We start from the raw sequence: 25,018 nt of genomic DNA on the forward strand, positions 1-25,018 counted from the left end.
GAGTGTGTATCTGTTCTATGAACATTTACCTTGGAATCTAGATGTAACTCCTCAGCTACATTGACTGGTATGGCAAACAGCTCATCTTGCCATGAGGAATACGTTTATACAGAGATGTCTCTAATCTACCCAAATCCTTTCTTTTCCCCAAGGACCTCAGATACCTGGGAAGGGCATGGGCAACCTTAGTGATTCTGAACTCTTTCTAGGCATTACCTCACATAATCCTAACAAGTATACTATGAGGTAGGTTTTACAGTGTTGAGGAAATCTAGGCACAAGAGGTTAAGTAACTGGCCCAGGATCATACAGCTAGTTGCAAGCAGATAGTCTGGTCCCGGATGCCCACTTTTAGCCCTTCCCTGCCTCCATCAACACTCTATGGTCTTACTTCTTTAAACCAGTGAGCCCCTTGAGAAAAGTAACTGTGGATTTTCATCTTTGTAGTCCCCATAGAACCTGTCAGAACATCTATCCACAAAATAGATGTTTCATTTTATAGCAAATAAATCATTTACTTAAGGTTCTATATCATTTGTCAGAAACTGGAGAAAGCCCAACTCATATTTCTGTTAACAGAGATGTGTTATAAGAAGTACAGGAACCAGTCTCAGCAACTCCACAGCCAAACTGATAGAAAACTGGGGAACCAGTTGGAATGCAATAGTGTCTTTAATAATCCACAGCTCTGGTGAAGCATGGCAACCCCAGTGATACTCTGCCATGTTCATGTTCAGTTTCCCCTCTGCCTTGTTCTCTACTTATTCTTGCTGCCTTCAGGCTTTTACCCTTTGGTTGTGCCATCTATCTTCTTTTTTTTTTTCTCCCAAATTCTTTTCCCACTACTGACTCCAACTTTGTACATCTCTCCATCAGATTCCAAGTGACCAATATGATGGGATCAGTCATTGGACCATTTTGTTGAGTAGAGTTCTCCAGCTGGACCCCTTCCTGGACCTTGCCCAGTCTATAGATGACTGCCTTTGGGTTGGGCCACATTCTTTGGGGGTGGGTGGGGAATTATAAGATATAAAGTACAGCAATCTATGGATGGAGAACCACCCTGAAGGGAGCCATGGGCTTGGAAGGGACTCCAATGCCTCTCAGAAGGGTATATCATTTGGTTTGTCTTATAGAGTCACATTGAAAATGGGCAAAGTTATATCCCCAAGAGTTTTAAAATCTAAGAAAATGCAGTGTCCCAGTGTATATAACAAGACAACGGGATAGACTAAGAACAACTTTGCAAACAGTACTTGGAGACCTAGACTTTAAAGTTGCACTAAACATGCTTTGAAAGTGTTGAGATGAAACTTGGATGATTTATCCTTCTTCAGAATTCATTTATGGAGTCAGTTAATCAAACTTCAAAACATGGTAAAAATAAAAACAAAAAGCCTGTAACATACTGTATGTACAGTTATTCTAATTGCCAAGGGACTATATGGCTTTTTAAAAATCACAATCCTAATGATAAACATAGTATTCAGTCTTGGCACAATATAAATCAAACTCATTTAAGAAACTTAGAAAGTACGGAAATAGTTACAAAGAGCATTCTTTTTTGTCACAGTCTTAAATTTGCAATTCCCTGTTCCCTTTCAGAATGCCATATGGAAAAGAAACAACATTTTAAATGGGTTTCTAAAGAACTGCATTTGACATGAATACCAAAAAACTTCACAAAACCACTAAATATTTGGCTAGCATAGAGCCTATTGGAGGATTTAAAAAGTCTGAAGACAAATTTTTATGTTAAGAGAAAAAGTCTTCAGACCATGGCTGACCTATCAACTGACCAATAACTTTCTCCACCGAATATTTAAACCACCCAACCTTCAGAACTAGAGACTTCCCTAATTAAACAGCTTTCCCCCCCAATGGTTTGGAATGGGTCAGCAAATTGCTTTGGTTCCCCTGGCATGAGCATGCAAAATGTCTGATCTGGCCAGCCATCCAGACTGCTTTCCCATACATCAGGGATCCAAAGTAATTTCACCAGACACTCTAAAGTGCAATTGCAATTTTCCAATTTCCATCTCACGTATCTTCCTAGAAAACAGAGATCTACACATGGTCCATAATATGTTTGCCCATGGACTGAAGACATAGATAGATCTTGGAGGATGTCTCAGAAACCCGGGAATGGGTATACTGCTAGCGACAGTGCTAAATGAAGCATCTTTCATATTGGGCATTGGTGAACAATTGCAAAGTTTAAATAATAAAAAAGGGATTCATATTTGGGATTACAGTTTGAACCTTTTTGAAAGGGCGTCTAGTTGTAAGAACATAATGAATTCAGAAACAGTAGGTGACAAGGTGTTACAGCAATAGGGGTATAATGGACATTCCTGAAGCCATAAGTCCTTGTAGAATTTTCATATAAAACATCCTTAAATTTCAAATTTCAAGTCGGCAGTTTCAGTAAAATTGTGTATGTCAAGGGAAAATGTATCAACGGTGGGTTCATATTCTGATTTCCTTGGACTTTGCAGTGATGTGAATTCTGCTGTTCTCCTTAGAATGCCGGCCAAGACTGAAACATACTTGTTATAGAATTTCAGATGGTAACAAAACCAGTCTAGGTTATTCATAACAAATGCTGTGAGAGTTGAAGACATGCCACTTTAACTGAATGGAGAAAAACGGGGCATCTTTCTGAATATCAGTGGAGAAATCTGTAAATACTTAGCCATTCTTCAATCTGAGGTCTCATGTGTGCCTTAGACTTCATGCTACTTTTTATGAAAAGAACCGTTTGTCTTTTGGGCATAGAGAGAACAAGGTTTCCTACACCCCCACAGATCCTTGCTTTTTCAAAGCCTGGTCAATATTTGTTGGCCACTCTTATTCTCTGACTTAATGGTGGCTGCCCGGAGTTGAGCTTCCTTTATGCTCATATGTCCATTGATGAAAGCTCTGCCTCAGCGGGGGGCAAGAGAACAGGAAGTTCAAGGCCACTGTCAGACTCTGCCTCTGTTTAGCGACTTAAGTAAACACCAGCCTTGTTCCACATGAATCACTGCCCTCTGTCTTTGGGGGTTGTAAGTACCCAGCTTTATTGGCCTGCTGTGTAGCTGACATTTCTAGCACTATCATCTTTTGGAACCTAGCTGTATTTCATCTGGTTAAGAATGTCCATGGTATGATATTGCAGCATTTTGTACAGTTCTGATTTGTCTTAAAAAATTGTTAAAAGTATATTCTAGACTTATCTGAGACATATTCCCAGGACTGGAATCACTGGGTCCCACCCAATTTTAATACAGCCAGAGACTTTTCCAGTATATCAGTGTACACTCCCATCAGAGTTCTACCTCCCCACATGCTTGCCAACATTTAATATCTACTTTCTAAAGAAAATGAATATTTTATGGCTATCTTAATGATTATTTTTCTGACTTTGAACATGTAATGAGCATTTTTCAGATTTTCTAAGTGTTAGAATCTCTCCATATATTTGTCAACCATTTAGGAAAACCTTTCTATGAATCACTGATTCATATCCTTTGACCAATTTTCTATTAGTTTAAGCCTTTATGTTTTAAAAGTTTTTTCCTCTAAGTTCCCAATATTTTCTATATTGTTTCTTTTATTAATTTAATAATTTTTCACATGTAAATTGTTAATATATATGGTTTCCAACTGTATTTATGATAATCCAAGGGTCAAATTCTAGATTTTTCATATATAAAGACACTTTCCTAACATGACCTGCTAAGCTATCACTTCCCCATTAGTTTAGGGCAACAGTTTTACGATATTTCAAATTCCCATATAAACATGTGTCTATATCTGAGATCTCTTTTCTATTGCAATATTTAAATGTCCCTGGGGCATTATTATAATATTTTTATTACAGTGGCTTTGTTGTATGTTTCAAATATGGATTTCCCCCCTACTTTTCTTTTAAAAAATTGTGTGCAAGTTGTACAATTTTATTCCTCCATATAAATTTTAGAACAGTTAATCATATTTCTCAAAAAAAAACCATCTAAAATTTTGAATGTATTTAATTAAATGTATAGACTAATTTGGGGAAAAAATGGCAGCCTTATATTTTTATCCCATCTCTTAACATATTATACCTTTTGAATTACTCATATTTTGATATGCTGTTTATTTTAACTTTTAAAAGGTTTCTGTAAAGGTCTTGTACATGCTTTGTTAGGATAAAACTCAGATGTTTTATACTTTGTTATTTTTATTGTATTTATTTCTATTATGTTTGCTAATCATTTATTACTAATATAAAGAGAACTACTGATTTTTCCATTGATCTTACATCTACATGTCTTACTAATTTTTTCATCAGGTCTTATAAATTTTTAAATCTTTTTTTATTGTTACTTCTGCCTTTTTCTTGTCTTATGATTTTGACCAGGACTACTAAGTCTATGTTAACTAGTAGCTGTCAGAGTAGGCATCCTTATCTTAATCCAGATCTTAACGAAAATGTATAAACTGTCTCAATTAATTATTAGTGAATAGTAATTTCCTATAGATTTTTGGTATATTGGTATTGAAAGTCTCCTTTCAAGATTAGGAAGTTACCTCCTGTTTGTGACCTTCAAATAGTTTATATAAAAATTATGAATTGATCTTCACCAAATTTATTTCCAACATATCTTGAAATAATTGCTTTTGACTTTCTTTAGTCCACTGATATCATGATTTACTTCTGATGTTTACCAAATATTTAAGGAAGGATAACCCATATGTCATACAATGATAGTCCTTACTTCCTCGGATTGTTATGAATACAAGCATTTAGAAATGTAACTGGAATAAAGTAATCAATACATATATTGTTATTTTATAATTGCAGTTGCTAATAAAAATATTTAAAATGCAAAAAAAAAAGTATATTCTAGAACTGTCCTGCACAGTATGGTAGCCACTAGCTACATGTGGCTATTGAGCCCTTGAAATAGTGCTAGTACAAATCCAGATGTCTTTTTTTTTTTTTACATCTTTATTGGAGTATAATTGCTTCACAATGGTATGTCAGTTTCTGCTTTATAACAAAGTGAATCAGTTATACATATACATATGTGCCCATATCTCTTCCCTCTTACATCTCCCTCCCTCCCACCCTCCCTATCCCACCCCTCCAGGTGGTCACAAACCACCGAGCTGATCTCCCTGTGCTATGCGGCTGCTTCCCACTAGCTATCTATTCTACCATTGGTAGTGCATACATGTCCATGCCACTCTCCTGCCCTGTCCCAGCTTACCCTTCACCCTCCCCATATCCTCAAGTCCATTCTCTAGTAGGTCTGTGTCTTTATTCCTGTCTTAACCCTAGGTTCCTCATGACATTTTTTTTCTTAAATTCCATATATATGTGTTAGATATGGTATTTGTCTTTCTCTTTCTGACGTATTTCACTCTGTATGAGAGACTCTAGGTCCATCCACCTCATTACAAATAGCTCAATTTCGTTTCTTTTTATGGCTGAGTAATATTCCATTGTATATATGTACCACATCTTCTTTATCCATTCATCCGATGATGGACACTTAGGTTGCTTCCATCTCCGGGCTACTGTAAATAGATCTGCAATGAACATTTTGGTACATGACTCTTTTTGAATTATGGTTTTCTCAGGGTATATGCCCAGTAGTGGGATTGCTGGGTCATATGGTAGTTCTATTTGTAGTTTTTTAAGGAACCTCCATACTGTTCTCCACAATGGCTATATCAGTTTACATTCCTACCAACAGTGCAAGAGGGTTCCCTTTTCTCCACACCCTCTCCAGCATTTATTGTTTCTAGATTTTTTGATGATGACCATTCTGACTGGTGTGAGATGATATCTCATTGTAGTTTTGATTTGCATTTCTCTTCTTCTTTCTCTTCTTTGGAGAAATGTCTATTTAGGTCTTCTGCCCATTTTTGGATTGGGTTGTTTGTTTTTTGGTATTGAGCTGCATGAGCTGCTTATAAATTTTGGAGATTAATCCTTTGTCAGTTGCTTCATTTGCAAATATTTTCTCCCATTCTGAGGGTTGTCCTTTGGTCTTGTTTATGGTTTCCTTTGCTGTACAAAAGCTTTGAAGTTTCATTAGGTCTCATTTGGTTTTTTTTGGTTTTATATCCATTTCTCTAGGAGGTGGGTCAAAAAGGATCTTGCTGTGATTTATGTCATAGAGTGTTCTGCCTATGTTTTCCTCTAAGAGTTTGATAGTTTCTGGCCTTACATTTAGGTCCTTAATCCATTTTGAGCTTATTTTTGTGTGTGATGTTAGGGAGTGATCTAATCTCATAATTTTACATGTAGCTGTCCAGTTTTCCCAGCACCACTTTTTGAAGACGCTGTCCTTTCTCCACTGTACATTCCTGCCTCCTTTATCAAAGATAAAGTGACCGTATGTGCATGGGTTTATCTCTGGGCTTTCTATCCTGTTCCATTGATCTATCTTTCTGTTTTTGTGTCAGTACCATACTGTCTTGATTACTGTAGCTTTGTAGTATAGTCTGAGTCAGGGAGCCTGATTCCTCCAGCTCCATTTTTCTTACTCAAGATTGCTTTGGCTATTCGGGGTCTTTTGTGTTTACTTACAAATTGTGAAATTTTTTGTTCTAGTTCTGTGAAAAATGCCATTGGTAGTTTGATAGGGATTGCACTGAATCTGTAGATTGCTTTGTGTAGTAGAGTCATTTTCACAATGTTGATTCTTCCAATCCAAGAACATGGTATATCTGTCCATCTATTTGTATCATCTTTAATTTCTTTCATCAGTGTCTTATAATTTTCTGCATACAGGTCTTTTGTCTCCTTAGGTAGGTTTATTCCTAGATATTTTATTTTTTTGTTGCAATGGTAAATGGGAGTGTTTTCTTGATTTCACTTTCAGATTTTTCATCATTAGTGTATAGGAATGCCAGAGATTTCTGTGCATTAATTTTGTATCCAGCTACTTTACCAAATTCATTGATTAGCTCTAGTAGTTTTCTGGTAGCATCTTTCAGATTCTCTATGTATAGTATTATGTCATCTGCAAACAGTGAGAGCTTTACTTCTTCTTTTCCGATTTGGATTCCTTTTATTTCCTTTTCTTCTCTGATTGCTGTGGCTAAAACTTTCAAAACTATGTTGAATAAGAGTGGTGAGAGTGGGCAACCTTGTCTTGCTCCTGATCTTAGTGGAAATGCTTTCAGTTTTTCACCGTTGAGGACAATGTCGGCTGTGGGTTTGTCATATATGGCCTTTATTATGTTGAGGAAAGTTCCCTCTATGCCTACTTTCTGCAGGGTTTTTTTATCATAAATGGGTGTTGAATTTTGTTGAAAGCTTTCTCTGCATCTATTGAGATGATCATATGGTTTTTCTCCTTCAATTTGTTAATATGGTGTATCACGTTGATTGATTTGCGTATATTGAAGAATCCTTGCATTCCTGGAATAAAGCCCACTTGATCATGGTGTATGATCCTTCTAATGTGCTGTTGGCTTCCGTTTGCTAGTATTTTGTTGAGTATTTTTGCATCTATGTTCATCACTGATATTGGCCTGTAGTTTTCTTTCCTTGTGACATCCTTGTCTGGTTTTGGTATCAGGGTGATGGTGGCCTCGTAGAATGAGTTTGGGAGTGTTCCTCCCTCTGCTATATCTTGGAAGAGTTTGAGAAGGATAGGTGTTAGCTCTTCTCTAAATGTTTGATAGAATTTGCCTGTGAAGCTATCTGGTCCTGGGCTTTTGTTTTTTGGAAGATTTTTAATCACAGTTTCAATTTCAGTGATTGTGATTGGTCTGTTCATCTTTTCTATTTCTTCCTGACTTAGTCTTGGCAGGTTGTGCATTTCTAAGAATCTGTCCATTTCTTTCAGGTTGTCCATTTTATTGGCATAGAGTAGCTTGTAGTAATTTCTCATGATCTTTTGTATTTCTGTTGTGTCAGTTGTTACTTCTCCTTTTTCATTTCTAATTCTATTGATTTGAGTCTTCTCTCTTTTTTGCTTGATGAGTCTCCCTAATGGTTTATCAATTTTGTTTATCTTCTCAAAGAACCAGCTTTTAGTTTTATTGATCTTTGCTATCGTTTCCTTCATTTCTTTTTCATTTATTTCTGATCTGATTTTTATGATTTCTTTCCTTCTGCTAGCTTTGGGGTTTCTTTTGTTCTTCTTTCTCTAATTGCTTTAGGTGCAAGTTTAGGTTGTTTATTCGAGATATTTCCTGTTTCTTAAGGGAGAATGTATTGCTATAAATTTCCCTCTTAGAACTGCTTTTGCTTCATCTCATAGATTTTGGGTTGTCGTGTCTCCATTGTCATTTGTTTCTAGGTATTTTTTTATCTCCTCTTTGACTTCTTCAGTGATCACTTCGTTATTAAGTAGTGTATTGTTTAGCCTTCATTTGTTTGTACTTTTTACAGATCTTTTCCTGTAATTGATATCTAGTTTCATAGCATGTGGTCAGAAAAGATACTTGATACAATCAATTTTCTTAAATTTACCAAGGCTTGATTTGTGACCCAAAGTATGATCTATCCTGGAGAATGTTCCATGAGTACTCGAGAAAAATGTGTATTCTGTTGTTTTTGGATGGAATGTCTTATAAATATCAACTAAGTCCATCTTGTTTAATGTAGCATTTAAAGCTTGTGTTTCCTTATTTATTTTCATTTTGGATCATCTGTCCATTGATGAAAGTGGGGTGTTAAAGTCCCCTACTATGAATATGTTACTGTCAATTTCCCCTTTTATGGCTGTTAGTATTTGCCTTATGTATTGAGGTGCTCCTATGTTGGGTGCATAAATATTTACAATTGGTATATCTTCTTCTTGGATTGATCCCTTGATCATTAAGTAGTGTCCTTCTTTGTGTCTTCTAATAGTCTTTTTTTTAAAGTCTATTTTGTCTGATATGAGAATTGCTACTCCAGCTTTCTTTTGGTTTCCATGAGCATGGAATATATTTTCCCATCCTCTTACTTTCAGTCTGTATGTGTCTCTAGGTCTGAAGTGGGTCTCTTGTAGATAGCATATATATGGATCCTGTTTTTGTATCCATTCAGCCAATCTGTGTCTTTTGGTAGGAGCTTTTAGTCTGTTTACATTTAAGGTAATTATCGATATGTATGTTCTTATTCCCATTTGCTTAATTGTTTTGGGTTCGTTATTGTAGGTCTTTTCCTTCTCTTGTTTTTCTTGCCTAGAGAAGTTCCTTTAGCATTTGTTGTAAGGCTTGTTTCGTGGTGCTGAACTCTCTCAGCTTTGCTTGTCTGTAAATGTTTTAATTTCTCCATCAAATCTGAATGAGATCCTTGCTGGGTAGAGTAATCTTGGTTGCAGGTTTTTCTCCTTCATCACTTTAAATATGTTCTGCCAGTCCCTTCTGGCTTGCAGAGTTTCTGCTGAAAGATCAGCTGTTAACCTTATGGGGATTCCCTTGTGTGTTATTTGTTGTTTTTCCCTTGCTGCTTTTAAAATGTTTTCTTTGTATTTAATTTTTGACAGTTTGATTAATATGTGTCTTGGTGTATTTCTCCTTGGATTTATCCTGTATGGGACTCCCTGTGCTTCCTAGACTTGATTTTCTGTTTCCTTTCCCATATTAGGGAAGTTTTCAACTATAATCTCTTCAAATATTTTCTCAGTCCCTTTCTTTTTCTCTTCTTCTTCTGGAGCCCCTATAATTCGAATGTTGGTGCATTTAATGTTGTCCCAGAGGTCTCTGAGACTGTCCTCAGTTCTTTTCATTCTTTTTTCTTTATTCTACTCTGCAGTAGTTATTTCCACCATTTTATCTTCCAGGTCACTTATCCATTCTTCTTCCTCAGTTATTCTGCTATTGATCCCATCTAGAGTATTTTTAATTTCATTTATTGTGTTGTTCATTGTTGCTTGTTTCATTTTTAGTTCTTCTAGGTCCTTGTTAAATGTTTCTTGCATTTTGTCTATTCTATTTCCAAGATTTTGGATCATCTTTACTATCATTATTCTGAATTCTTTTTCAGGTAGACTGCCTATTTCCTCTTCATTTTTTAGGTCTGGTGGGCTTTTATCTTGCTCCTTCATCTGCTGTGTGTTTTTCTGTCTTCTCATTTTGCTTATCTTACTGTGTTTGGGGTCTCGTTTTTGCAGGCTGCAGGTTCATAGTTCCCATTGTTTTTGGTGTCTGTCCCCAGTGGCTAAAGTTGGTTCAGTGGGTTGTGTAGGCTTCCTGGGGGAGGGGACTAGTGACTGTGTTCTGGTGGATGAGGCTGGATCTTGTCTTTCTGGTGGGCAGGTCCACGTCTGGTCGTGTGTTTTGGGGTGTCTGTAGACTTATTATGATTTTAGGCAGCCTCTCTGCTAATGGGTGGGGTTGTGTACCTGTCTTGCTAGTTGTTTGGCATAGGGTGTCCAGCACTGTAGCTTTCTGGTCGTTGAGTGAAGCTGGCTGCTGGTGTTGAGATTGAGATCTCTGGGAGATTTTTGCCATTTGATATTATGTGGAGCTGAGAGGTCTCTTGTGGACCAGTGTCCTGAAGTTGGCTCTCCCACCTCAGAGGCACAGCAGTGACCTGGTTGCAGCACCAGGAGCCTTTAATCCACACGGCACTGTTCACCATCCCTTGTGAAACCAGAAGAGCAGCTTTCTTATGGAATGATGAAGAACTTGTAAAGATAAAACACCAGTATCCAATTGCATCATCTGGCCACATGCCTTCTACATCAATCAAATATCTGCAGATATGGTAGCCAGTCCTGTTTAAACCATGAGTACAGTGGACACCAATAAGTGTGTCATTATCTTTATTTTCTTTCAGAAACCCATTAACAGCACATTGGAATTTAAAAATAGTGTCATCTTCTGGCACCTGATGCCCAATTGTACAAATTTTTAAGTAAGGAATAGTTTCTGGTAAGTCCTCTGGCTTATAATAGCAGCGAGTATATGTTAAGTCAATAATCAGCCCAAGTTCTTCATTCTGTTCTTGGATTTTGTTAAAAGAGATCCAAGGGGGAAAAACATTCTTTTGGAGCAAGATTCTTTTCAAAACTCTTTTTTAAAGGAACTTTGAAAGCAATGAAACGAGTCCCAGGCATCCGCTGTTCAGCTGGGAGATAGTCTTTCCACCTTTCCGTGATGTGCTTTCCGCCTTTCCTCTTGGCCCCAGATGTCTTGTAAGTGTAAAACACACATTGGGGCTTCCCTGGTGGCACAGTGGTTGAGAGTCCACCTGCCAATGCAGGGGACACGAGCTCATGCCCCGGTCCATGAAGATCCCACACGCCGTGGCGTGGCTGGGCCCGTGAGCCATGGCCGCTGAGCCTGTATGTCCTAAGCCTGTGCTCTGCAACGGGAGAGGCCACAGTGGTGATGGGCCTGCATACCGCAAAAAAAAAAAAAAAAAAAAACACAAAAAAACAAAAAAAAACACAATACATTGAATATCAAAAACTTACTACAAAAAATTAATGTAAAAATCCCAATAATGTTTACATCGTTACATGGTGAAATGATAATATATTGACTATATTGGGTTAAATAAAAATACAATGAAAACTGGAAAAAACAAAAAATGTTCATGGATGAGAAGACTGTAAGCTGAAGCTAGTGCCTAGTAAATGACAGAGCCCCACAAATGTTGTGGAAGATTGCATGAAGTTTATATGATGGCTATTACTTTTTTTTTTTTTTTTTTTGCGGTACGCGGGACTCTCATTGCTGTGGCCTCTCCTGTTGCAGAGCACAGGCTCCGGATGCACAGGCTCAGCAGCCATGGCTCAAGGGCCCAGACGCTTCGCGGCACGTGGGATCTTCCCGGACTGGGGCACGAACCCGTGTCCTCTGCATCAGCAGGCGGACTCTCAACCACTGCGCCACCAGGGAAGCCTGATGGCTATTACTTTTGTAAGCCTAGAGGGGAATGGAACTTGTTCCTTAGGGGAGGACATTCTTGTCATTAAAGGCTATAGTGTGTAGCCTTGGATAATCACGCATAGCATAAAGACACTTAATGAATCTGGTAAAAGATAGTGGGGAGGACAGCTGAACAGTGGGATGGGGATGGTGGGAAGGATGGGAATGGATGGAAAGTTTCCAGAAATAAATTTTACAGTAGTTCATGGCTACTTCTGTTCTCCCAATCAACCTCTCATCTTGGACTGAGCAAAGAACCCCAGAGTGGAGGAGAGCAGTGGAAGCAGATCAAGGAATTCTCCATTCTGTATTATTTCCAACCCTTTGACGAAGTGTTCTAGAGATATAAATACACGTATGTGTATGCAAGTCTCTAATAGCTGCCAAGGTAGATGTGTTTAATACACCTTATTCTATATTTCAAAGCTAGATTACCTGTCAAGGCCTCTTTTTGGCTCTCTCGATCCATTATTTTATAGTTCTTCATGTCTTCAGTGCTCTTTTTATTTCATTCATTTGTATTCTTCATAGCATCCTGGTGATCCATACTGTTAATTCTGTCTGACAAATGAAAATTGGACTTGGGGAAACTATGACTTGGGCAATTCATCCCAATAAACAGAGATAAGACCAGGAAGCAAGCTTAGAAGTTTCCGGAACACATCCTGTTGTGTAAGCTACTAATCTCCAAAACAGCTGCTTTTTACCATCCCTACTTTTTGTTTCATTTGCATTCATTCAGGATCTTTTTGTTGCGAGGCCCCACTGGCCTGTGGTTATTCTGAATTAGAAACTCTTAAGCATTCTTGATCTTTCTGAGCTTGGCAAAGTGTCTCTGGGGAGTGTTCTAAGAGAATAAAGTATGTCCTGTCATGTAACTGTTGCTGAAGAAAAGACAGAGGACTCAAAGCCAGGAGTTCCTTGCTATACATAAGCCCCATGACCTGGGTGAATCCTCTTGGTGCCATAGATTCTCCATCCGTATTCTCTGCCTCTCCTAATCTCACAGGGATATTATGCAGCTAAATGAAATGAAATTATTTTGACCTACTTGGATTTGACGAGCTCTTAGTTCTCTTCCAGTTCTGAAATTCTATAGCTCTTTACAGTGGGTAGAGAAGCTGAAAAAAGAGAGCCAAGAAGAGATTTTTTTAGAAGATCTATGTTTTTTATTCCTACTAGTAAACAGGTGATGACAGCTCTTCAGCTCCTATCTCAGCCTTGTCAACAAGTCATTCAAGTGTAGGAATTTTATCCCCAGAGGTACTGGGGGAAAAAAATCATTGGTCTTTTTAGTCCAGCTACCAAGGCTGCAGTTTCCATGAATGGTGTATGCTTTGGTTGAGGATTTGAAGCAGTATCTCTGGCAATTCTATACCTCCTACAGGGAAAATACAGGTGACTCTGTTTCTCAGTGTTAATTTACTCCATTCTTTTCTTCCGTCCTTTTTATATTTCCTCTCTCCCACTGAACTTCCTTTCTTCCTCTCTCCTTGTACAAATAGCTCTTTCCACTTGAGTTTGGCTCACCTATAAGATCCATTGTCTACAGATCATTGACCTCTTAGTTCAAATTCTTACCAAATGGGAACTGGATAACTTAATCAGGTCTTGGGATACTCTTTCCTCTTGGGTTATGGGTCTATTTGGGTTAGAATCAGCTGTAGGAGGTGGAAGGCATGGGGGCCTTCCACTCAGGGACCATAAACAGTGCAGACTGTAATAGATCTACTTTGGTTTTCAGTCTATAATAAAAGAACTCTTCCACAAAGCTCAATACCTAGCTTCAGTTATAGATGATAAACATTGTACTTTGAACACACACTGTATCTAGAGTCAGGAAGTCTTTGTTCATAATCCTGGCTCTGTCTCTCCCAAACTATGTGAATTTCTTATTACCTAACAGTTTTACCATCTGCAAAAGGGGGAGAGGATGATAATAATAACTTCTACGCACCTCACAGAATTGTTGTGAAGAAAATATGCCAAAAATGTTTATAAGTTTGTGAATTTAGATGCCATGCATTTATATATATTTATATATATTTTTAATATATTTTTCCAGTTTTATTGAGATATAATTGGTGTATAACACTGATTAGTTTTAAGCATACAACATAATGATTTGATATACATATATACTGCAAAATGATTACCATAATAAGTTTTGTTAACCTTCATCACTTCAAATAGTTACATTTTTTTCTTGTGATGAGAACTTTTAAGACCTACTTTCTTAGTAACCTTCAAATATACAGCACAGTATTGTTAACTATAGTCACCATACTGTACTTTTTAGCCCCAGAACTTATTTATCCTATAATTGGAAGTTTGTACCTTTTAACCACCTTTACTCATCGGTATTTTTTAAGTTTTTATATCTTTAACATTTGTTCTATCTTCTGTAAATCATACTGTGTATAAAATATAAATCATACTCTATGCTCTTAACCCTTATTTGATCATTTGATTGCTCAGTTTACTTCTTCCACACACCTAGACCAAGGGGGCTTTCTCTAACAGCATCTAAAGAATACTTGCATTGTAGCTTCTTCCTCTGCTTTTCAGCACTTACATTACATGCTATTATATCATATATTTAATTGTTTACTGATTTATTTTCTGTTCCTGTTTTTAGATTTGAGCTTGCTTAGGGCAGGGTCTTTAGCTCTCTTCTTCATTTCTGTATCCTTGGTGCATAGTATTTTCTTGGTGTATAACAGATGCTTAATAAATATTTGTTAGTAAATATTTACAAATATGAATGAATGTCCAATAAATAATAATTAACTGCTAACTTCTCTCCCTGCTTCTGGTTCTATTCTTGGGCTCAAGTGAAGTATTTTTATAGAAATACCAGCATGGACTGAAGGAGCAAACCATTCTACAGTCAGTCTATATACATTTAGAGAAAAAAGGAACCAAATCTCTGTGGAGGTGGAATGTCATTTAAAAAATTGCTTTGGCATAGATTTTGAGAAATTGGCCCTATGGCTCTAGGTGTTACTACCATGGTCAAATCCTATCCATAGTAAAACTTCACCCATTCACCTGCACTTGCAAAGTATATAGTTATTATTGACTCTTCATGTTAGCATGTAAGTCTCATGGTCTGGGGGCAAGCAATCAAAATTCATTCACGATGCATGTAGTATGTGATATGATTTCCCTTTCCACCAAAGCAAATGCTCAGAGGGTAAATAGCAGACACAGTTTTTTGATCTGGGCATGGTATTTTCTTTTCAAGTTATTTACATGGTAGATAAAAGAACGTGAAGGAAAATCAAAGCCATGTTGTCACATGCAAGCTGCTCTAGAGGTGAAGCAAAGCAGTTACCTGTCCTGCCTTGAGAACTTGTTGCTGTCTCAGCTTGTTTTCTGTCATCTGGGACCAGGTATCTGAGAAGGTTGATACGATGAAAGTTATTCCTAAATAAAAAACAAACAGAAAAAATCAAAACTCCATATGGTGAGATGTGCCCAAGGAACACCTGAATGTCAGACATATAATCCATGATAGTTTTTCCTTCTGAATCAGAATAGATGCCTGTCATACTGTACATGGTTCAGTGACATGTCTCAAGACAAAGGAAATACTAAAACATGTTCCCAAAAAACTATATAAGAAACTTGCCCTCTTGTCAAAAGAAAAAAAAAAAACCCTTCATTGAATATAGAAGCATAGGCTTTTCTTTCTTCCTGTCCTCAGCGTCCTCCTGTAATTCCATTTTCTCTGCCTGCTGAGAGCTGGATTTCTGAAATTCATATAAATTTCAGCAGGCTGCTGCCTGGAGCCATCAGTCTCTGCTCTGGATGGAGAATGTCCTCCAGAGCACATCTACTGTTCTTAGCTTGTCCTTGCTGCTCAGCTCCCAAGCAGAATGACTGTCACCTTGCGTATTTAATACTAAATTTATCGGGCCGCCATTCCTTGCACTTTACACAAGAGGTCATCAAAGTTAAAGCATTCCAAAGTTTGCAGGGCATGAGGCAAGGGGTCTGTGCACTACAGTGGCGGGGCTGAAAGCTGACCGCACTGTTACCTGGGTACTGGCAAGAGCAGAAAAGGTTGGAAAGAGTACAAAAGTAAATGGAGATTTTTCTTCTTGGTTGAATTATAGATATCTTCAGCATTATTGAACTTGGAAATGTTCCAGGAGACCAGGTCTTCCCCATATCTCCTCCCCAGATGTAAGGCAGGAATGCTCATGTGAGTGGGTCAGGAAGGCTAGGTTTTCCAAGGGATTCTTAACTGCCAATGGATAGTCCTGGTTTCCTCAAGGCCAGTCTCCTTGATAGTTACCATACAATATGTTGTCTTCATGTAGTTATTCATTTTAGTATATAAGCAGTTCCTCAAGGATCCTACTTGCTGATTAGTCCCACTGATTGGGAAGAGAATATTGTAACATCAGGATTTCTCTTTGCAATATTCAGCTGGGACCAAACAATACTGCTTGTCCAGGGCTCTTTTCTTGTCATTGGGTCACATTGCTGGTATGGAGATGTTTCTGGGGATGTTATTCGAAATATTTAACAATCTGAATGGCAGAGGCACATCAATCAAAATGAAAGTCTGACCAGAGTGGACAGCCATTCACCCCTAAGAAAAGCCCAGTGTGTTGTAACCAGGATGGGAAGATGGATGTGCTCACCACCAGCAGCCCAGGCTCTTATCCTAAGCTTCTAAACCCCATCTTAGCATAATCCTCCTATGCTAGAGGCCTCTGATTAGTAATTACAGTTTGTCATGCTAAAAAATATTTAATTACCTTTACCCTTAAAATTACTCTACATTAAAAATTCAACTCACATAGATAACTGAGTGCTTTCACCTCCAATTCTCACCTTATTCCCCAGATATTCTAATTAAAGATGGACTATTTCTTGGAAAGGTATATGATTTGCACAACTCTCATACTAACTTCCCTTTTTCAGTATGTAGATATGGCCTTAGCCTAGGACATGACCTCAGTTGGCTGTTCCCCTAGGCTTGTGAACAGCCCCTGCCCCCAACTCTGTGATTGAGATATATGTAGAATTTCTCTTTCACCTAAACTTTAGCACTAACAGATTCATTCCTTTACCATTTTTTATCCTTCCTCTCTTCCATCCTGTCAACTGTCTACTCCAGATAACAGTCTAGTCACAGTGTCCTGTTTATAATTTTAAAACCCCAAAGCCATTGATTTATTCATTTATTTGCTTATTTATTTATTGTCAGTGGGTATATCAGAACTGAGTTGCACTGGTAGATTAAGAGATATTTATTTGATTTTTTTTCCTTTGGTATCTCTGCTAAAGGTCCTCTTATGAGAGGATGTCAGAATGCTTCAAAAATAAACAATAAAAATAAAAAAGAAAGAAGAAGTGAAAGAGCAAAGAAAGACAAAATCCTATCGATAGTGGAGGCAGAGTCAAGATGGTGGTGTGGGAAGACACAGAGTTAGCGTCTCCCCATAACTAAGGCACCTGCCAGCCACTGGTGGGGTACTCTAATGCCCAAGGAGATGGGAGGAACCCCAGAGTGAACTGGCTTGTGGGATCTTGGTTCACAAGCCCGGGGTTGGGCAGAAGCTCCTGCAGTGGGAGCTCCAAGTCTGAACCACTGGACTAACAGAGAACCTCAGGACCCAAGGAATATTCATAGGAGTGAAATCTCACAGAGGTCCTCATCTCAGCACCAAGACCCAGCTCTACCCAATAGCCTACAGGCTCCATTCTTGGAAGCCTCAAGCCAAACAACCAGTGAAACAGGAGCAAAATCTCACTCAATTAAAAAAAAAAAATTCAGACAGCACAAAAAATATGTCACAGATGAAGGAGCAAGGAAAAAATCTACAAGACCAAATAAATGAAGAAGAATTAGGCAATCTACCTGAAAAAGAATTCAGAGTAATGATAGTAAAGATGATCCAGAATCTCAGAAATAGAATGGAAGCATGGATTGAGAAAATACAAGAAATGTTTAACAAAGATCTAGAAGAACTAAAGAACAAACAAGCAGAGATGAACAACACAATAACTGAAATGAAAAATGTGCTAGAAGGAATCAATAACAGAATAAATGAGGCAGAAGAACGAATAAGTGAGCTGGAAGACAAAATGGTGGAAATAACTGCCAAGGAGCAGAATAAAGAAAAAAGAATGAAAAGAATTGAAGACAATCTCAGAGACCTCTATGACAACACTAAATGCCCCAACATTTGAATTATAGGGGTCCTAGAATAAGAAGAGAAAGGGTCTGCAAAAATATTTGAAGAGATTATAGTTGAAAACTTCCCTAACATGGGAAAGGAAATAGTCACCCAAGTCCAGGAAGCACAGAGAGTCCCATACAGGATAAACCCTAGGAAAAACACACCAAGACACATATTAATCAAACTAATAAAATTAAATTCAAAGAAAAAATATTAAAAGCAGCAAGAGAAAAACAAAAAATAACATGCAAAGGAATCCCCATAAGGTTATCAGCTAATTTTTCAGTGGAAACTGCAGGCCAGAAGGGAGTGGCAGGATATACTTAAAGTGATGAAAGAGAAAAACCTACAACCAGGATTACTCTACCCAGAAAGGATCTAATTAAGATTCAATGGAGAAGTCAAAAGCTTTTCAGACTAGCAAAAGCTAAGAGAATTTAGCACCACCAAACCAACTTTACAACAAATGCTAAAGAACCTTCTCTAAGCGGGAAACAAAAGAGAAGAAAAAGACCCACAAAAATAAACCCAAAACAATTAAGAAAATGGTAATAGGAACATACATATCGATAATAACCTTGAATGTAAGTGGATTAAATGCCCCTACTAAAAGACACAGACTGGCTGATTGGATACAAAAACAAGACCCATATATATGCTGTCTACAAGATACCCACTTCAGACCTAGGGACATATATAGATTGAAAGTGAAGGGATAGAAAATGATATTCCTTGCAAATGGAAATCAGAAGAAAGCTGGAGTAGCAATACTCATATCAGATAAAATACACTTTAAAATAAAGAATGTTACAAGAGATAAGGAGGGACACTACATAATGATCAAAGGATCAGTGAAAGAAGAAGATATAACAATTATAAATGTTTATGCACCCAACAAAGGAGTACCTCAATACATAAGGCAAATGCTAACAACCACGAAAGGAGAAATTGACAGTAACACAATAATAGTAGGCAACTTAACACCCCACTTACACCAATGGACAAATCATCCAAACAGAAGGAAACTCAAGCTTTAAATGACACAATAGACAAGATAGATCGAACTGATATTTATAGAACATTCCATCCAAAAGTGGCAGAGCACACTTTCTTCTCAAGTGCACATGGAACATTCTCCAGGATAGATCACATCTTGGGTCACAAATCAACCCTCGGAAAATTTAAGAAAATTGAAATTGAATCAAGCATCTTTTCTGACCATAATGCTATGAGATTGGAAATCAATTACAGGAAAAAAAAACTGTAAAAAAGACAAATACATGGAGGCTAAACAGTACGCTACTACATAACCAAGAGGTCACTGAAGAAATCAAAGAAGAAATTAAAAAATACATAGAAACAAATGACAATGAAAACACGACAACCCAAAACCTATGGGATGCAGCAAAAGCTGTGGGAAGTTTATAGCATTCAAAGAAACACTTTGAAAACTTCAAGAAACAAAAAAAAAAATCTCAAATAAACAATCTAACCCTACACTTAAAACAACTAGAGAAACAAGAACAAAGAAAACCCAAAGGCAGGAGAAGGAAAGAAATCATAAAGATCAGAGCAGAAATAAATGAAGTAGAAATGAAGAAAAAATGGCAAAGATCAATAAAACTAAAACCTGGCTCTTTGAGAAGATAAAATTGATAAACCATTAGCCAGACTCATCAAGAAAAAAAGGGAGAGGATGCAAATCAATAAAATTAGAAATGAAAAAGGAGCAATCACAACTGACACTGCAGAAATGAAAAGGATTGTAAGAGACTACTACAAACAATTATATGCCAATAAACTGGCCAACTATGAAGAAATGGACAAATTCTTGGAAGAGTACAATTTTCCAAGACTGAACTTGGAAGAATTAGAAAATATAAACAGACCTATCACAAGTAATGAAATTGAAACCGTAATTAAAAATCTTGCAACAAACAAAAGTCCAGGACCAGATAGCTTCACAGGTGAATTTTATCAAACATTTAGAGAAGACCTAAAACAGATCCTTCTCAAACTCTTCCAAAAAATTGCAGAGTGAGAAACACTCCCAAATTCATTCTACGAAGCCACCATCACCCAGATACCAAAACCAGTAAAAGATATCACCAAAAAAGAAAATTATAGACCAATATCACTGATGAACATAGATTCAAAAATCCTGAACAAAATACTAGCAAACAGAATCCAACAGCACATTAAAAGGATCATACACCATGATCAAGTGGGATTTATCCCAGGGATGCAAGGATCCTTCAATATATGCAAATCAATCAATGTGATACACCACATTAACAAATTAAGGAATAAAAAACATCTGATCATTTCAATAGATGCAGAAAAATCTTTTGACAAAATTGAACACCATTTATGATAAAAACTCCAGAAAATGGGCATAGAGGGAAGCTACCTCAACATAATAAAGGCTATATATGACAAACCCACAGTAAGCATCATACTCAATGGTGAAAAACTGAAAGCATTTCCACTAAGATCAGGAATAAGACAAGGATGTCCACTCTCACCACTGTTATTCAACATAGTTTTGGAAGTCCTAGCCACAGCAATCACAGAAGAAAAAGAAATAAAAGGAATCCAAATTGGAAAAGAAGAAGTAAAACTGCAACATGATACTATACATAGAAAATCCTAAAGATGCCACCAGAAAACTACTAAAACTAATCAATGAATTTGGTAAGGTTGCAGGATACAAAATTAACGCACAGAAATCTCTGGCATTCCTATACACCAACAACGAAAAATCAGAAAGAGAAATTAAGGAAACACTCACATTTACCATTGCAATATAAAGAATAAAATACCTAGGAATAAACCTCCCTAAGGAGGTGAAAGACTTGTACTCAGAAAACTACAAAACACTGTTGAAAGAAATCAGAGATGACATAAACAGATGGAGAAATATACCATGCTCTTTGATTAGAAGAATCAATATTATGAAAATGACCATACTACCCAAAACAATCTGTAGATTCAATGCAATCCCTGTCAAACTACCAATGGCATTCTTCACAGAACCAGAACAAAAAATCTTACAATTTGTATGGAAACACAAAAGACCCCAAATATCCAAAGCAATCTTGAGAAAGAAAAACAGAGCTGGAGGAATCAGTCTCCCTGACTTCAGACTATACTACAAAGCTAAAGTAATCAAGACAGTATAGTACTGGCACAAAAACAGAAATAGAAGTCAATGGTACAGGATAGAATGCCCTGAGAAAACCCCATGCACATATGGGCACCTAATTTATGACAAAGGAGACAAGAACATACAATGGAGAAAAGACAGCTTCTTCAATAAGTGGTGCTGGGAAAACTGGACAGCTACATGTAAAAGAATGAAATTAGAACACTACCTCATGCCATCACAAAAATGAACTCCAGATTGATTAAAGACTTATATGTAAGTCCGGACACTGTAAAACTCTTTGAGGAAAACATAGGAAAAACACTCTTTGACATAAACCACAGAAAGATCTTTTGTGACCCACCTCCTAGAGTAACAGAAATAAAAATAAACAAATAGGAGTTAATTAAACTTAAAAGCTTTTGCACAGCAAATGAAACCATAAACAAGACAAAAAGACAACCCTCAGAATGGGAGCAAATATTTGCAAATGAAACAACAGACAAAGGATTACTCTCCAAAATATACAAACGGTCATGGAGCTCAATATCAAAAAAATAAACAATCCAGTTACAAAATGGGCGGAAGACCTAAATAGATATTTTGCCAAGGAAGACATACAGATAGCCAAGAGGCACATGAAAAGATGCTCAACATCACTAATTATTAGAGAAATGCAAATCAAAACTACAGTGAGGTATCACCTCGTGCCAGTCAGAATGGCCATTATCAAAAAAGCTGGAAACAATAAATGCTGGAAAGGGTGTGGTGAAAAGGGTGCCCTCCTACACTGTTGGTGGGAATGTAAATTGATATAACCACTATGGAAAACAGTATGGAGGTTCCTTAAAAAACTAAAAATAGAACTAACCATATGACCCAGCAATCCCACTACTGTGGGACAATAACCAGGACATGGAAGCAACCTAAATGTCCATTGACAAGTGAATGGATAAAGCAGATGTGGCACATATGTACAATGGAATATTACTCAGAAACGAAATTGAGTTATTTATAGTGAGGTGGATGGACCTAGAATCTGTCATACAGAGTGAAGTAAGTCAGAAAAAGAAAAACAAATACTGTATGCTAATGCATATATATGGAATCAAAAAAGAAAAAAATGGTACTGATGAACCTAGTTGCAGGGCAGGAATAAAGAGGTAGAAATAGAGAATGGACTTGATGACATGGGGTGGGAGGGTGAAGCTGGGACAAAGTGAAAGTAGCATCGACATATACACACTACCGAATGTAAAATAGTTGGCTGGTGGGAAGCAGAAGCATAGCACAGGGAAATAGGTTGGAGCTTTGCGGTGACCTAGAGGGGTGGGATAGGGAGGATGGGAGGGGGAGGCTCAAGAGGGAGGGAATATGGGGACATGTGTATGCATATGGCTGATTTGCTTTGTTGTACAACAGAAACTAACACAGTATTGTGAAGCAATTATACTCCAATAAAGAGCTTTGAAATAAAAAAATCCTAGCGATAGTTAACAAGTAAATCTAGTTTACCTGTACTCAGTTTCTAAAATTCATTCTTGCTTCCTAAAGGGCTTAAAATTTTTACTCAGGGGTTTTCCCTGGTGGCGCAGTGGTTGAGAGTCCGCCTGCCGATGCAGGGGACGCGGGTTCGTGCCCCGGTCCGGAAAGATCCCGCATGCTGCCGAGTGGCTGGGCCTGTGAGCCATGGCAACTGAGCCTGCGCGTCCGGAGCCTGTGCTCCGCAACGGGAGAGGCCACAACAGTGAAAGGCCCGCATACCGCAAAAAAAAAAAAAAATTCTGCTCAGGGAAAAACAACTGGCAAAAATGACACACTGCCCCTCTACCTTTCCTCTCTGCTGCCCTTGACCAGGGCCTTGTCTCTCTTGTATTTTATTTGTGTACTTTTTCTTATCCCTCAGGGTGACCAAATTCTGCCTAATCTCTGGAAACATTTGTGGGGCAGAAGGGAGTAGTCAAGTGAGTGTAGATTTGCCTCAGGCCCTCCTTCCCAGAACACCAAGGTGGAAGATGGCTGGAACCCCTCCCGCCCACCCATTTACCTCCAAGTGCCTGTTGTATACTTCTTTCTCTTCAAAGTTGTCCCGAAGCTAACTTCATCTCTATGAAAACATCTTTGGCTGGGGGAAGGGGAGCACCAACTCTTCCCAGCCCCCATTTTCCACCTTGTCCCTGGACAACTTGCAGTGGGTCCTGGTGGCATTTTAGTGGAAACAGATGTTTCCTCTTTCTCAAAAGTTTAGTGTTGCTGTAGGATCTGGGCTTTGTATGTTATGTCAGTCCCCTGGAAGCCTTCCTTGGACATTTCAGAGCAGTCAACTTAAAGCATTATATTATAATACAGCATTACAATTGAGATCTCCCATTGGACACAAGCTCTTTGAGATCAGGTTTGTTTTATTTTTATTTTATTTTACTTCACTTTATTTTATTATCATCTTTAAAATCTATTTTCCTAACACCTATTCTAGAGCTTAGCTCATCATAAATTCTTAGTAAATATTTTGTTGAATGTATGAACTAATTAATTACCCAGTGTATTTGAGAATGAGCATTTTCTACCAGTTCAGAAAAACTCTTAATACTTGCTCGTCTTTGTACCTTGATTATGGGGATTTTTTTCCTTGTCTGGAAGGTGGTAGGGATAAAGGGTGGGGCAGGGACTAGACACCTTTTGTTTATCAGCCATGTAGGACTAACTAGGATCCAAGAAGTAACGAAAAGGAAGTTCATGGGGACAGATAATATAATTTGAAGTTGTGTGTTCATTGATCAAATCCTAGGACTCTCCCTTATGTGGCAGGGCCAAAAGGATGTATGAAAAAGAGTAAGTACTTCTTTTTTTTCCCTTTTGCTACAAATGTAGCTGTGTAAAATATAAATCAATGAGAGGTTAAGACATTTTCTCTAAACAGTTTAAACCCTATTCTTTGCAGTTTAACCAGCAGTTGTGGAAATTCAAGCTTTAGTCACGAAGATTAGAAAGAGAATGAAATTGAGAGTCAGGAGAATTGGAATTAATATCATTTGGGGTGTGAAAAGGTGATTGAATAAAGCATTTTCAGTCTTCAAGCCACAGTTTCCTCATCAAAAGTAACAATGACAACTGCATTTTCTACTTTATAAGCCTATTGTAAAGCTATATGCAAATAATCTACGTTAAAATGACTTTTGAAAAAAAAACTTTGCAAAACATTATAGAAATATAAAGTATGGTATGGTATGTCTGTGATCTTCTATTCCAAGTCTAACTGGGTACTCCTTTTTCAGCTGAATATGTAGGTGTGAACTTTCTGACTTTTCTTTAGGAGAAAAGAGAGTACAAAATTACCCTGTGAATAAAAATGAAACTAGTAGCTGAGTGATTTAAGGAAACGTGGTTATCATGTCTAATTTTCTACTGCTTTCCAGCAATGCTGCACTGACAGTTATCTCTGAAAATCTCAGGATATTGAGCAAATTTACCCTCCTGACACCTTCAGGGAGAAAGAAGCAGTGATACACACAGGCCTCCCCTGGCTAGTGGAGGCTTCAGATTGAAAAGCAGGCAGATGTAAAAATAGGACACAGACAGAGCTGCAATATTTTGACCTAAGTTGTCAGCCTGGATATGAGGTCTTCTGAACTCTCTAAAAGAGAGTTCACCTCACTCAAAGAAATGGGAGGATCAGGTCAATGTTATCACATCATATATTCTACTGCGTCCTGGGCATACTCAACCTATCTGTACCCTATGTGCCTTGGATTTTTCATCCAGCAATTGTGGATTTCCAATTGTGAGGTACTGTGCTGGTCTGTTATTCCCAAAT

At 37.7% G+C, this 25,018-nt stretch overlaps 1 pseudogene across 1 annotated transcript; it reads right to left on the reverse strand.

Annotated features, from left to right (window-relative positions):
* Window positions 1-1,976: 1,976 nt before the first annotated feature.
* LOC307186388 (RNA/RNP complex-1-interacting phosphatase-like) lies at window positions 1,977-12,346 on the reverse strand (annotated as a pseudogene). Its single transcript has 3 exons — window positions 12,295-12,346; window positions 10,497-11,176; window positions 1,977-2,052 (listed from the first exon to the last, which is right to left on the reverse strand). The product of its transcript is annotated as an RNA/RNP complex-1-interacting phosphatase-like (transcript).
* Window positions 12,347-25,018: the final 12,672 nt, after the last annotated feature.

Source organism: Stenella coeruleoalba, assembly GCF_951394435.1.
Source record: "Stenella coeruleoalba genome assembly, chromosome: 5".
Classification (NCBI taxonomy): Eukaryota; Metazoa; Chordata; class Mammalia; order Artiodactyla; family Delphinidae; genus Stenella; species Stenella coeruleoalba.